Source organism: Crocodylus siamensis, chromosome 3 (assembly GCF_052110815.1).
Source record: "Crocodylus siamensis isolate JL-2025a chromosome 3, ASM5211081v1, whole genome shotgun sequence".
Lineage (NCBI taxonomy): Eukaryota > Metazoa > Chordata > Crocodylia > Crocodylidae > Crocodylus > Crocodylus siamensis.
The window spans coordinates 200,223,407-200,237,603 of record NC_143397.1 but is presented as its reverse complement, the minus strand read 5'-3'; the positions used below and the strand labels follow the sequence as shown (position 1 = coordinate 200,237,603).

Below are 14,197 nucleotides of genomic sequence, written 5' to 3'. Positions count from 1 at the left end.
TCGCCTTGCAGGGAGGGTGGGTTAGCCTTGGCCCAAGCTGTCTGCTCCAGCTGAACAGGGGGGCATGCCCTAGTGCCACCCTGCCCTGCCTGCTCCCCCTCTTCCTCCCCCTGGCTTTTGGCTTGTACCACTACAGGCATGTGGCTGCGTTTCTGGAATAAAAAAAATGAACAATCTACTCAGCTTAGACTGACCTGCAAAGATTAGTTTGATTCAGCCTTGGGTTTTTTGACTGTCTGTACTTAGCCTAACTGAACTCTTCCAGGTTCATTAAGAACAGTGGATAAATATTGAGTGCATTTTTGCTGGAAGTGGTCAGTGGCTCCCTGAATTAGTGTGGGGAAGTCACATTGTGGCATGTGCTTCCATTTGGGAAGTGCACAAACCCCTGCTCTGAATCTCCTGTTTTTGGAAAGATTCATTAAGAAGCTGTGATAGCTCAATGATAGTAGAATTTGGAGTCTCAGATCAGAGATCCCTTTCTTGCACCAGCCATAGTTGTAAGAGGTGCCTGAGACAGAGGGCTGGTAGGAGAGCATCCTCTTTTGGGATTCAGAATCCAAATGTGTTCATCTTCTAAGGATACTGCAGAGCCAATGTATTTTGATGGGTATGAGGGTAGGAAAGTGGTTGAAGAATCTGATGGTTACATATGGGAGGTTGTGGTCTAGTAAGGGAAATGGTTAAATGGGATTGAGGTGGAGACATATCTTTTTATATAAAGGATTTTGTGATCTTGCTTTTATGCATTTCAGATTTATAGAAAAACCCTCATCAATTTTTTGGTTTTTTTAAATGGCATCTAAAGGAATAAATAAAAAATAAACAGTCTTTGTTTTGTAAGGGATACTGTCATATTTTATCATGAGAAATTACTGGATGTACTATAAAGAACAAGTTTTCTTATCACAATCCATTTACTCCTAATTGAGTGATGCAGTAAGTTGGTGTGTGCCTTTTTGTTACAGTCTGTTAGGAAAATAACTGTCATCAGAAGGGCAGAGCATTGATTTGTGTGATTGCGTTTGTTGAAGAAATTGGGTTTGGTGAGAGCCCAATTAGTATAATCAAGGGAAGTAAGAAAAATTGCAGAAGGAAATTTACTACTGGTGTGCACATTGCATTTTGTGATAAACAGTATTTTAAAAATTGTCTTGCAATAAAATAGGTTTTTATTCATTAACCCCTGTGAGGTAAGTGTGCAAGCTGTTCAGCCTGAAGAGTAAGGATTGCCTATAGATCTGAACATATACTTACTTGGCAAATTGCTACAATAAGAATTAGTGATATAGTGTTTAAAGTGACAAAACTACTGTTACAAATTGCCTGTGATTTAATATCGTATATTGAACAGAAAAGGACACCAGTGTCAGTGCTGGAGTTCAGAATATAATTTGTTTGCCACTGTGGTATGTAATTTAAGTACCTGCCCTGTAGTTTTTAATTGACCATGTCACCAGAGATTCTTTATGCCCTGTTGGACCGATATGTTTTTGAAACTGGATGTTTGTGAAACATACGTGGTTTCTGACACCTGAAGGAATGTGTTAGAGTCCTAGTAGTATAGAAATTTAAAAACAAGTTTCCAGTGGACACAGACATATGAAATCAATATTAAAAATAAAATATTTTGGAAAAATATGTGGTCTCTAAAATGTAGCATGCTTTACACCTGGCATTGGGAATGGTGAGTTAAACAGTAGCATGGGACTTGGTTCAACAGGAAATGCATATATTTATATAAATTGCATCGTTTCAGCTATCATAAATACGGCTTCAATGCAGTAGTAAGAGTAAAGCCCAATTTAGTCATAACCAGCATACTTTCTGTTCCAGTCAAAGTGCAAATAGCCATGTAATTAACAATCTGTGGCTCATTCAGTTTAGCTTAGTTAAATGTATTGTTTTTATAATTCTGTCACTTCATGGCAAGAGAAGCTGACTCATTTAAGAACATTTTAAAAAACAAATACTCTTGGTCACTACCAGGTCCACAGAGCCAAACAACAGGATCTTCAGTCTCCCCTTCATCTTGGCAATAGAAATAAGACCTGTGAGTATGACTGGCTCGATTCCAAACTCATAGAAGAGCTTGCCAGTTGGCTTCTTGCCACCATAAACTGCATGGGGCAGCAAAACCTGCTACAGAGCTGGTAGACAGTTTCTCTCTTTAGGGACCTCACTTCTAACATTCCATTACAAATTGGCTTTATTCAGAATCTTTTATCATTAATTTTTTGAAGCCTGATTGCTCAGCCTTTTTTGGACCGTCCTTTTCTGAAGAAGTTTTCTCATCTTTCTTATCCCACTGCATAGGCATTTAACATGGCAAAAAAGCAGACAAGAGAAAAGAATGCTTCTGTTGTGCCTGCATCCTTCCATATTGTGTCAAAGCCATCTTATGCTGCTTTGTGTCCTTGACAGAAGCTCTGCCTCTTTAGCCAGTGGAGCCTGCATTCCCTTTTTTTGGCTCTACTAACATCCAGGCACTTGCACAGCAAATACCTAAGGTTACTGCAATGTGCTTGGTCTGTGCTGCTTGCCCAGAAGAGCCAAGTGTGATGCTATCCAAGAGGAGAAAGTTTTACAGGGAAGCTCTACTCTGCTGCTGAAGCAGCAGTAGTTGTCTAGTTAGTAGCGCATACAGTAGGCCATCTGTCTTCTGAAAGATTCCTTGAAAGGTGTTTTCTCTCTCTAAGGGGTGTAGCCTTTTCTGTAGAGGCGGGGAGCAGGTCCCCTTTTCTGATTTTTTTCCAATAAAACTGCTAGGCACAATGTGAACCCAATGGGGTGAATTACCAGGTGGCTGCTTTTTTAAATATGTCAGTCTATGAAACTCCTGGGCAACAGACCCACTCTGCTGTGTGCCAGCCAGGGATCCTATATGCTGGCAGAAGTCTTAGTCCGCTAGTTAAACCATTTTTATGGTTCTTTACTGAGATTAGCCAGGAAGAGCTCAAACAGTTGTCAGGGCCCTATGCTATTTTTCTAAAAAGAATTTAAAAAACAAAAATGATGCCAGCAGCCCCACGATAACAAACCACTGTGTACCATATGATGAAAGAGAAAAACATTCAGAAAGAGAACAGATTTCAGCTTCAAACTTCCAAGAGGTGTCAGATATAATTCAGGAGAAAGATTTATGAAAAGTGAATTGAGTGTGTTCTGTGAAAAACAGTAGTTCTTCATATTAAATGTTTTCCATTCCAAGTGAAAATGATAAAAAACTTTCAGTTGCAGTAAAGGCTTGTAACCTTTTGTCTTTAACCCACTGTTAAAAATGGAGCCGAACTTCTTACCTTCTCTACTTCAGTGCTTTGCTTGCTTTAAAGCAACTTTAAAGCTGCTGCTCTGAGGAAGATGGCTACATATTAATTCACCTACTTAGTACTTACAACATTTTTTGTTATAAAATAACTCCAGTCAGTTGTACATTATTTTAGTTAGAGCTACTCATATATTTCTTTATTTAGTGTCTTCTTTCTTTCTTCATAGATGATTCCCTAGATTAAGATCATGAATACATCAAAATTATACATGATATGGTGAAATTGGTTATAATTACTGGGATAAAGGATAGGTCTGTAGCTAGTTCCAAAACAGAACAGTGGTCAGTTGCATATATTGAGAGATGCAATTCTCATTCATGGAAATGTACTTGCATACATTTTAATAAAACTGATTTTGGAAAAGTACCTTCAATATTCATAAGCTTCTATGCTGCACCAAAGGTATAATTCACATAGACGTTTATATATGCAATGTATTATACCCCTCTGAAGTTTAAATTAAAATTGGAATTTTAATTGTTTTTAGAAGGAAGCCTGTGCATCTTGTTTTTATGCTGCCTTTTTCTGGGAATCTGGAAACTTTATGTTCAAGAATTAAGGCACAAGAGCACTCGGGTCCACCTTCTCGGCTAGTTGTATTTGTATGTGCTTATAAATTATATAAACTTATGAATTTACGAACATATGGGTTATAAAAAATGTACACATACGTGATATAGTATTATAGTTGCATATATTGCTTAATGTAAGTGGCTGGAGCACACAGTAGTATAGGCCAAAAAGGGTTATTATCCTAGGATGGCTGCATTCCATATGAGTGGTAAAGACAGAAGGAAATTATGCAGGTCATCAAAAACAAATTCCATTAGGACAGTTGTCTCTATCTACATATGCAAGTTGCAGATTCTGTAGTAAAGATATAGTTAAAAGGATCTTTGTGTCAGGTTGTTTGTTTAGTTTAAAACTGAGAAGTTTTGAAAGATAGAAATAGTTCAGGTGGAAATGGAAGAGCATAGCTAAGGAGGGCAGAGGTACAAATGTGTGCAATTTATCATGTTGTTCTATAGTTTCACATGGGCATAGCTGGCGTGTTTGTCTCCTCAATTTAAAATCTGAATTAATTTATTCATCCTTCAAGTTCAATCTCCTCTGGAGTGAAAAATACCATCTGTTTACAAGTGAATAGCAATGCTATACAGCCACATTGGATAAGAAGCCTTGTATCTGATTTTAAAAAGGGCATCCATAAAATCCAAAGAATAATTGAATATATTTTTAGTTCTCACTTTGCCTTTTAAATAGAATTTTAATGCGGGTTTTCTTTTCCTGTTCAACAGGTATGGAACAGGGGAATGCAGATGGAGCTAACAACAATATTATCTCAGGCTTTTAAATTTCCAATTTTAGGTTGGGTGTACTTAAAACCACTTCTTCCTTTCCATGCAGCTGTATGTGCTGTTACAGGAACAGTCCTTTTATGGAAATCATCAAAGATGAATGAACTGGGATTTGAATAAAAGAATCCGGTGTTGCCATAAATGGTTACTAAGGCTATGTTCATATGATGCTATATATTGGCTTCTGGTTAATAGCTGATAGTGAACAGAAACAACTGTCCCCCTGTGCCAGTGATCCTGCATGAGCTCCTGGTAGTAGAAATACATTGCCTAAAGATCCATTTGTTGACCCCATGAGAGACAAGTTGCAGTTAAAGGAAATATGATTTTGTGAAGAAATTTCTAAACCAATCACCTTTTACTCCTAGAGAAAGAATAAGAGATTCAGATTCAAGAACAATAATAAAAAATCCTGCACACACATTTCTCCACCTGTCATCTCTTCAGCTCTTGAGCATTTTGGTTGTTGGTTAAACCTGTCATGGATCCTATGGCTTTGTCTCCCAGATTTCTCTCTTCTTTTTGGTTATGAAATCTCCTGGGTACCTACAACAGGCTCTCTTCAAGGTACAGTATATGTTTAGGATAGGTGGTCAAGAAGATCCATTATTTGGACAGGCTGTTCTTTTGTGTTCCAGAGTCTGTTTTTTGAAAAGCCAGTTTTAGCCCTCTTGCTTGTTTTCCACCTGGGATTTTTCATGGAGGCTCTTCCTTCTGCTGATAATATGAGTAGAATTTACTTTACCTAAATTGCAGTCACCTTGGTTATCAAGTAGGTCGGAAGAAAGACTGTTTATGTTAATGGCTGTCAGTTGGTTTTGGTCTGACAGCTACATGATAGCAATCCTCATAGCAAATAGCTAAATCATTAAATGGTAGTAGGCAACTGTCACTCCTTCTAGATCATGGCATGTGCATGAAGGGTCACTAGGACCTTTGATGCATACACCTAGGGAGGAGTATGGGGGAGTGGAGGCTGCCCAGACCTTCCATCCCCACCTTTAGAGCATTGAGACCGTATCCAAAGGCCAGACCAAGTCCAGACGTTGTGCCTCAATGGCTGTAGTTATTACCTAATCAAACCTAGGTCTCCTGCGTGGGAGTTGACCAGATATTTTTAAATTCCACATAGACAAATTGCCTCACTTGTCATGCACTTAGAACTTTTTTCCATTAATATTAATTTTTTCCAGGAAGGCTTGGACAAGTTCATCTCAGAACTTTAAAGCTCATTCTCCTTAGCTTAGAGCTTTTTGAAGGATTGAGGATTCTCTGTAGATTTCTCTGTAGATTTCCAACAGGTAGTTTTACAGATTTTTCCAAAGAGGCAACTCCTGAGCTTGATCAGCTATTTGAGTTTTATCGAAGTGATTTAGTAAGGCAATTTGGTAAAGCCAGTGACATCAGGGAACTGGACTCGTTGACCTGGGAAGTCCTTTCTACTCTTACATTTCTATAGCTATTTTGTCTTGCCTCTCCTTAGAATGTATTTTTTGTCCAGGTTGGTATCAGTTAAAATAGTGTACCCATTAAACTCTCTTAGATGAAGGACACTGTTATTTCCTTTTCCCCCACTGCTCCCTCATATCTTTCATTATTACAGGGTTATTCTGCACCCTTTCCCAGGATCTAGTCTCCTTTTCATTTAAGCGCGGTTACCTCCCTTTGCTCTTTTGTCTTCTTTACTTTCTCTCTCTAAGAGAGATTATGAAATTCTCTGCATGTAAAAACTCAGTTTCTATTGAGTAAAATGAAAGATTTGCAAAGCAAAAATATTACTCTTATAACGGGAAGAAAATTTCCATATGCACTTTTATCATCTCATGTACAAGGTAGGTAGAAAAGCTCAAAACTGTTTCAAGCTTTCTAGTTTTTTGGCTAGGATGCATTTTCTTGACGGAACAAGAAATAGTTTCTACTAACAAAGCGTCAGAATGGACGTTGGAAGTTTTCCACTTCTCCAAATATGTGATATTAACTTACATGTAGGAACTTCTGTGCAAACAGACTTTGACCATAGATTTTGTAATGTCAGCAGTTGTGAGGTGGGCCAATAGTTTGCAAGAATGAATTGTTATTTTTACCTTGTACAAGCCTATATGTCAGTCTTGATGAAGGAATTAGCTGGTAAAATTTATATAGGGGTCTGACTAAATGGATATAATGGTCACTTCTGTCCTTAAAAATTTATTAAGTTTTGTTGCATGCTGTTTGTTCTGAGTGTAAATGTTTGTGGTGCTCACAATTATTTGTGTGTGGCATGTAAACATATTTGGCTATAAATCAGTCACAAACTACTAGTATTCATTTGATTATTCACGGTTTCCTGTTAATTAATCAGAGTGCTTAATATTCTTAGCCTACTGATTCTCAAGCAGGGTGTCTTGAGATGCAGTCAAGGGTGCTGCACAGTGTGAGCACTCTTGTGCAACAGTGTGCGAACAGGATTCACAAGATAAACGTATAGATTTTAAATAGGGTTTCATAGTGTTAAAACTGTTCTGACTCATTGAGTTATCCTGAGTTCTTTGCAATTAAATACTTGCTCTATTATTTTTCAGAAGTCAAACAGTAAGTGAGAAGTAAGAGCTGGCATTTTCTGAGGGGTGTCTTGACCCTAATGAAGGGTGTCTTGAATCTAAAAAGGTTGAGAACTACTGCTTTGATAATAAATGTAATATCGTTTTTATTCCCTGGCTGGATGAGAAAGTATTTGTAGACATAAGGAAAAATCAAACAAGTCACTTTTGATTCAGAACTTTGTGTAACCGTAAACAGATTTGTTTAATTTTTCATAAGACTTGCCTATAGATTTTGGTCTCGCAAATAGATTACACCAGTAGGAGAAAAGAGTCAACTATCAAAACAGTGTTTGTATATTTGTTTGTTCATACATAAGAAAAGTGTCGTCTGTACTCCCCTACCTTTCATATTAAAGGATGCATGACTTTTGTGTGGTTTGTGTGCTTTCCTGTAGGACTGTATGATGATAAGTTTAAGTGATTTTTTTTTCTTTTTTTTTAGATGTAGTTTGTCATGTAACAGTAATGTGGTTTAAAAACTACTACAACCTCCAATTAAGAATCTCACCTTTCTCTGAAGTTAGCTTTCATTATCTCCCTCTGCTTGCTTTTATTGATATTTATCTATTGCTGTATGATTACTTTCTAGGAATTAATGGTTGTGTGAATAAAGGAGTTTGGAAATAATCAAGGTAGCACTACATATTGTAATGTTGCTTTTGGGCCATCTGCCTGTCAGAAGTGAATTTGGTAGTAAGCCCAGCTGTCTACTTTGGCATATTCTAATTAGCAGAAATCTATGTTATAGTAAGGCCAATTTTTAAAATACTTTTAATAAAAGTGAGAAAAAAACCCTCTACCCAGTTCTCCAGTATAAATTTCTGCTTAAGAGATTTTTATTTCATCAGTCTTTTTTAATCTGCTGTGTTCTGTAATGGGATAACTTTGTGACACCTCTCAAGTCATTAATTGTAATTGTTGAAGACTAAATTCTTTTGGTGTTTTTATTGTGAGGCCTAGTTTAAATAATTGGAGTGAGTGAGGGAGCATCTTGTCTCTCTGTTTGTACAACTTAACAGTTGGGTCCACTTACTTTTAACACTACTGTCCTGTGGTGAATGCTTTCCAGTTACTACCTCCACGTTGCTCCTGATTGAGAAGTCAGAGCTTCAGTAGCAGTTTAAAGGGAAAAATGAAGTGTAGTTGCATTCCAGGGGACTGGGAAGAACAATTTATGTTCAGTATGCTTACTGAATGTGGAAATAATAATTATTAAGCTAACCAACAAGAAGTGTATTCTTATTAAAATGTGTGGGTCTTTTCAGTATAAGCATATTACTGTGTAATGCTTTGAGAATGGGTCAAAGATTACACATAACAAGGAGTTCTGTGATTGGTTATGAACAAGTGAAAATACTGTAAACTTTTGACCTCACTGTACAGCAAACGGAGCTGCGTAAAGCACCTACAGATGGCGGGATTTAACATAGTCAGTCTCTTGCCCTTTCTTGGCAATTATGATCATATTACACCAGGCATACAGGAGAAGTCAGTTTTGTAACACTAATACAGTGCGTCTTTGAAAGTTTTGCATTTGCAGTTGCCTGTTTCATTTTTGTATGGACCATCAAGCAGTTTAGCCAAAAATATTCAACTTCTGTTGTTGTTATTTAACTTAATGATTTCCTGACTGGTTTGCCAAGCTGGCATTTGAACAGAAAATCATTTTGAACATTTTGAATTATTTTTGAACTTTCAGACTATAGTAGGCTGCTGAGCTCTACATGCCAGGGGGAAGGTTTTATATTATTTTGCTGTGGATTTGGGAAAAGGGTATATATATTTTTTTTTTATCAAGGGATCTAACAAAATTAGTTATCATTAACATTATTAAACACTTGCTATTAAACATAACTTTGTGTCAACAGTCTTTTTATGTGTGTAAAAACTGAATGAAATAGTACACGTTATTTATTTGGTTAAAAAAATTCTCTGTCGTTTAAAAATCGGCATTTAAAATGTTGTGGTGTTTACCTGTGAAGTATTTGGCAATTGGATTGTTAGCTTATGTAAAGCAGAAAAATTTTATGAATACAGGATAAAGATTGTCTTCTCTCTGTGAACTTTATGCTGTCACTTAACAAAATTAGAAGCACAATAAATTCTAAATTGTGCTTTTGGCACAGTTACAGTTATTAAGTCATCGAAGGATATTTTGTTGTAACCAGCTTTTCATGGATGCAATTAAAGAGGGAGGGAGAGGATGGTATGGATACTCATTTTGTGTGCGATTTGCCTTCAGATCAGCTTGACATAGTGACATCAAGTAAAAGATGGGCATCAGAGAAGGCATACTTGCTTGTATTTGTTAACCAGCTACTACCTTTCTCTCTCCCTCCTTGCTTCTCAGTTTGCTGCCTAGCTTGTAATCTGATTCCTGTGCCAGATGTTGAGAGGTGGAGTATTGGCAATCAAGGCTTTTAGACCAATCCACTGAGGGAGGTTACTTTATTATATCTGTGGTTTGCAAAAAATTTCCTTCGGTTTTTGAGAGTGACTTTTACTGAGACTAGAAATTGGAAGCAGATGATGATGATGATATAAATGTTATAACAATTTTTTGGGGGAAAGAAAGTTCAAACACTAATAATGAAGTCTTTAAAAAAATGAATATGGAATCATATACTGTGTTTTGACAGAACTAGGTTTTACTTCAAGCATCTCTCTTCCTGGTACAAGTCAATGCATTTTAGCCATGTCTGCACCCATAGGAAAGAGTTGATGATGAAAGGTTTGAAGCACTTAAATAGTTCAGTGGCTACTGTAGAAGCTTGATAAATTCACTTAACAAGGTTTTTAAATTTTCTAGATGGATAAAATAGATTGAAAGAAAATTTCAACTCTTAAGTGCTGTAGTCAACATAAACAGATTTTTATTTGTTGGTAAGTGCTTGAAAATGATAATCTCAGGGATCATCAGGTCAAAATTGTACATATTATTAACAGTGGTATGTTTTGTATCCCTAGAATGCTTCTGGTGCATTTTCCCTAAAATAAAGGTATACCATATTTTCTTGAATACAGTATGCTTTGGAATATAATACACAATTTGTTTATGAAAGGCAGAATGAAGATTTTTTTCCCCCTGGTGTTATGGCTGCATAGAACAAGAACAGAGCCTTATCTTCAACTGACTTACCTTCCCTTTCCTGCTTAAGTAAGGCTGAAACCCTAGCAGCTGCTGAAGACTGGTTTCCATTGGTGGATCAATGATTTTGAAAAGAGATGGAGACTTTGAAAAGAAATAAAGAACTGGGGAATGAAAGAAAGACCAGGAACAGCTAGCAGGACAGCATAATTGCTCTTAAAAGGGTTAGCTTTATAAAGACCATTCAAGTCTTGAGCATATATTAACAACCTTCTTTAAAAGCAGGTCCTTGGCTGCTCGGCTGCTTTACCTATGGTAGGTTAGGGTAATTAGGTCTGTGCTGTCAAGGTTGACAATAGTCTTATGTAGAGTTCAGATTACTGATTTGTATTAGGATGGTTTGGATAGGGATGATCCTCAGGGGATTGGACTAGATGACTTTTTTCTTCTCCGATTCTATGAAAAAGAGAAATCACTTGTTAACACCTGTAGGGTAAAGAACAATGATCCATTAAGTTAATTCATTATCTCAGCTGCCTGGATAATAATACCACAACAGGAGTCAAAGCAGAATGCTTCTGTCCTGGGTAGAAAATCAGCTTCCCCACTTAATACACATACCCCAGTTTTGGGGGAATGGGGGCTGATTTTGGAAGAAAAGGTATGTATTGTATATGAGAAAATATGGTATGTTTACTTTAAAATCCTTTTATCAATTATAAGAATCCTCATTCTACCATTGATGAGTATCCTTAAAATTATCTAAAGGAATTGAGTATCGTACTAGGATTCAAATTGTTGTCGGCTCTGTCACTGGCTTGCTTAATGGTTTTAGGGTAATCACAGAACTGGTCTCTCAGCTTCTCCATTTGCATAGATATAATTATTACCTGCCGCTCTACCTCACAAGGATGTTTTTGACATTACATCATAAAGTTGTTGTAGTGTTTTAGACACGTGTGTTTGTTGTGTATGCATGCTCATCTTGTATGTTGAATCCTAGTATTATGTATATAAAAAATTTTAAAAATTGTGTTAAATATTGCTGTTATTTTCAGTGTATACAATGGATGAAGAAAATCAGGGAAGGAACAAGTTTCACACTTCTGAAATGAAGTGAGTTACTTTATGTTCACTTATTTAAATTGCAGAAACATATTTAAGCATTATTATAGTATTCTCAAGTTTTTAGTGACTTAAAATGGATATCTCATTGAAGAATATAAAGTTTATACACTTTATTTTAACACATTCTTTCTCCTTCTAGAATAACTTATTTATTACATAGTCTTAGAAATAAAAAAGGTAGTGGTTCTTCTAGTGTTCAATTTTAGTATGCAAATATTTCCAACTTGACTTGCAAAAAAATGTTCTTATCTATAATTTTAGGAGTAGGTGAAACTTCTGTGTACAATATTAGTTAGGTAAATGTTTTTCCATTGCTACCTAACTATATCTAATTCATTTTCCACTTTGTCTGCATTTTGAAAATATGACTCAGAAAATGTTAACATTTTCTCATGCTATAGCTTGAATCCACTTAGAAGAAAAGTGTGTCTTTTAATTTTGTCACAGAAGAATTTTTTTGTTCAGTTTTTAATACAGAATATCACATGTCTGATGGGAATTACAGAAATGTTTGCAGTCACCTATCTTTTCATATTACCTTGCATTGAGCCAACAGTTGCAGGTAATCAATATTTATCTAGTCTAATTAATGTTTTTCATTAGTATTTGAAAGGAGACAGTCAATGTCTTTATATGGAACATTCAATCAACCTCAAGTCGGCTATTTCCTGATGTGAAATAACCCATCCTTTGAATAGGTGAATGGCTTAAAATAACGCTACTGCTCCATTTTTGTCAAGTAATTAAAAACTAAATAAATGTTAGCCCAGAGATGGGCGACCCCTGGCACGAGTGCCAGTTAGTGGCTGGTGGAGATATTTTCTTTAGCACACCACAGGAAGTAGCTCCCCTGCTTCTCCCAGACCCCCTCACCTGGTGCCCTGGGTCCCTCCCCACTTGGGCCACCCCACCTCACCCCACAGGAATTGTATCTCTTCCTCAATTCATCAGGGGAGCAAAAACAGTGATCCTAAACGTGGAGCCGTTTTTGCCTCTCCACTGGTCAGCAGCAAGCAGTGGGCCTGCTGGAGTCCCTTGACAGGGAGGCAAAAATGGCACCACATTTAAAACTACAGTTGTCACCTCCCTGCCAACCAGGAGTAAGCTGCAAGCACAGCCCCTCCACCAGTCAGTGGTAGGGGGGCTTACGAGGGAACCTGCAAAACTGAAGGTGCTGCCATGCAGCCCACTTGTGCTGTGATTTTGGTAAGTCCCTATCTTTTTCCTCTTTTACCTCTCTTCTCTCCCTCCCTCTCTCCTTTTTTTCTTACTTTTCTCTCCTTTCTCCTATTTCATTTTCTCTCCTCTCTTTCTTTTTTCTCTCCTTTTTTCTATTTCTTCTCATTTCTCTCCTTTTTCTGTCTTTCTCTCCCCTTTTTCTCTTCTCTCTTTTTGTTTTTTCTTTAACTTTCTCTCATCACAGCATGCTTAACAAAAAAACTGAATACACAAGAACAAAGGTAGTATATGTAGTTTCACTTATTGTCACCAGGTTTAGAATTTTTAGAATACTTGGTATTTACAGAAAAAGCAACATTTATGATTATTAACTATATTAATATGCAATGTATCCTACCATGTACCTGCCTGCCCTGGTTTTGTTTTTCTGGCATGCTGACACTCCAGCACCTTACAAGGTAGACATTGCAGTTTTTTTGGCACTCCTGCCAAAAACATTGCCTACCCCTGTGCTAGCCATTGTGTTCCCCACAAAACGAATATTTTTTATACTTATTCTGGTACTCTTATGCTTGAGGCCTAATAGTAATCATTTGTTCTTTGACGTCCACAGGGGTCAAAACATTTTGCAAATGATTCATTTAAACCTTGCTAAATGAACACATTTCCTAAAACTTTCAGTGATGTCAGTGGCACAGAGCAGTTTGAGTATAGGCATATATACATAAGAAACTAAAATTGTGCTGAAATATTTATTAAAGGAAGGCTAATTTTAGCTTGCTTTAGTGTGTAATCTCTACAGGTATTTAAGCAGATTTTGCTTTTACAGTGTATGATGTACTTCCTATTAGAGAGAGACATGTCTAGTGTGAGACATCTAAGAGGATAGTGCAAGTAATAGAGAGCACTAGGAACATGTGCATGTGATATGTATGCTGTACCAATTAACTTTAAAATGTAAAAGAAAAGCAGAAATTCAGTAACTTTAGGTTTCCAGACAAGTTAGAATTAAATTGTTGCTGCTCTTTATGAGGAAAAAAACACCAACAAAGGCAGGAAGGGGTGGGGATTGTTTCTTTATTTTAGCTTAGATCACCGTTTTGACCTCATAACAGTCAATCCCAAAGCACAGCAAGAGCAACTATTAGTGTGCAGATTAGTGAAAGCTGATTGGATAAAGCAGCAGCAGTTCCCATGTTTGGAGATGTGACCACTTAAAGCTAATAAGATTATACTAATTTACATAGTATCTACTTAAGCACAGGTGTTGAAAACTGTAGCAAAAATATTAGTAAAGAGCTTAAATCCAGTAAAGTTATGAAGCAAAGTCTGGCCAAACTTATTCCATGTTTAGCGATAGAAATAAGCCCTGCAAAGTGTAAGTGCCAGTTCCTGTGCACACAGGGTTGTGCTCTTTCTTGTCCTTGGTGCTGATATATCTTTTTTATACTTTTTAGTTGTATGGGAATCGAGGACTGAGCTCAACTGAGAAGTGTTTACTTACTCCATTCATTACATTAAAATATTTTTGCA

The 14,197-nt window shown here is 36.8% G+C and overlaps 1 protein-coding gene across 6 annotated transcripts in view; it reads left to right on the top strand.

Moving 5' to 3' along the window:
• The window catches only part of NCOA2 (nuclear receptor coactivator 2), a 271,388-nt gene that overhangs the window by 88,639 nt on the left and 168,552 nt on the right, over positions 1-14,197 (top strand). For 2 of the 6 annotated variants that reach the window (XM_090040143.1, XM_090040138.1), the window contains exon 4: positions 11,416-11,473. The exons of the other annotated variants lie outside the window; for them this stretch is intronic. The gene's annotated coding sequence lies outside the window, so the exon portion shown is untranslated. The remainder of the gene's footprint in view (positions 1-11,415; positions 11,474-14,197) is intronic. 6 annotated transcript variants of the gene reach the window in all.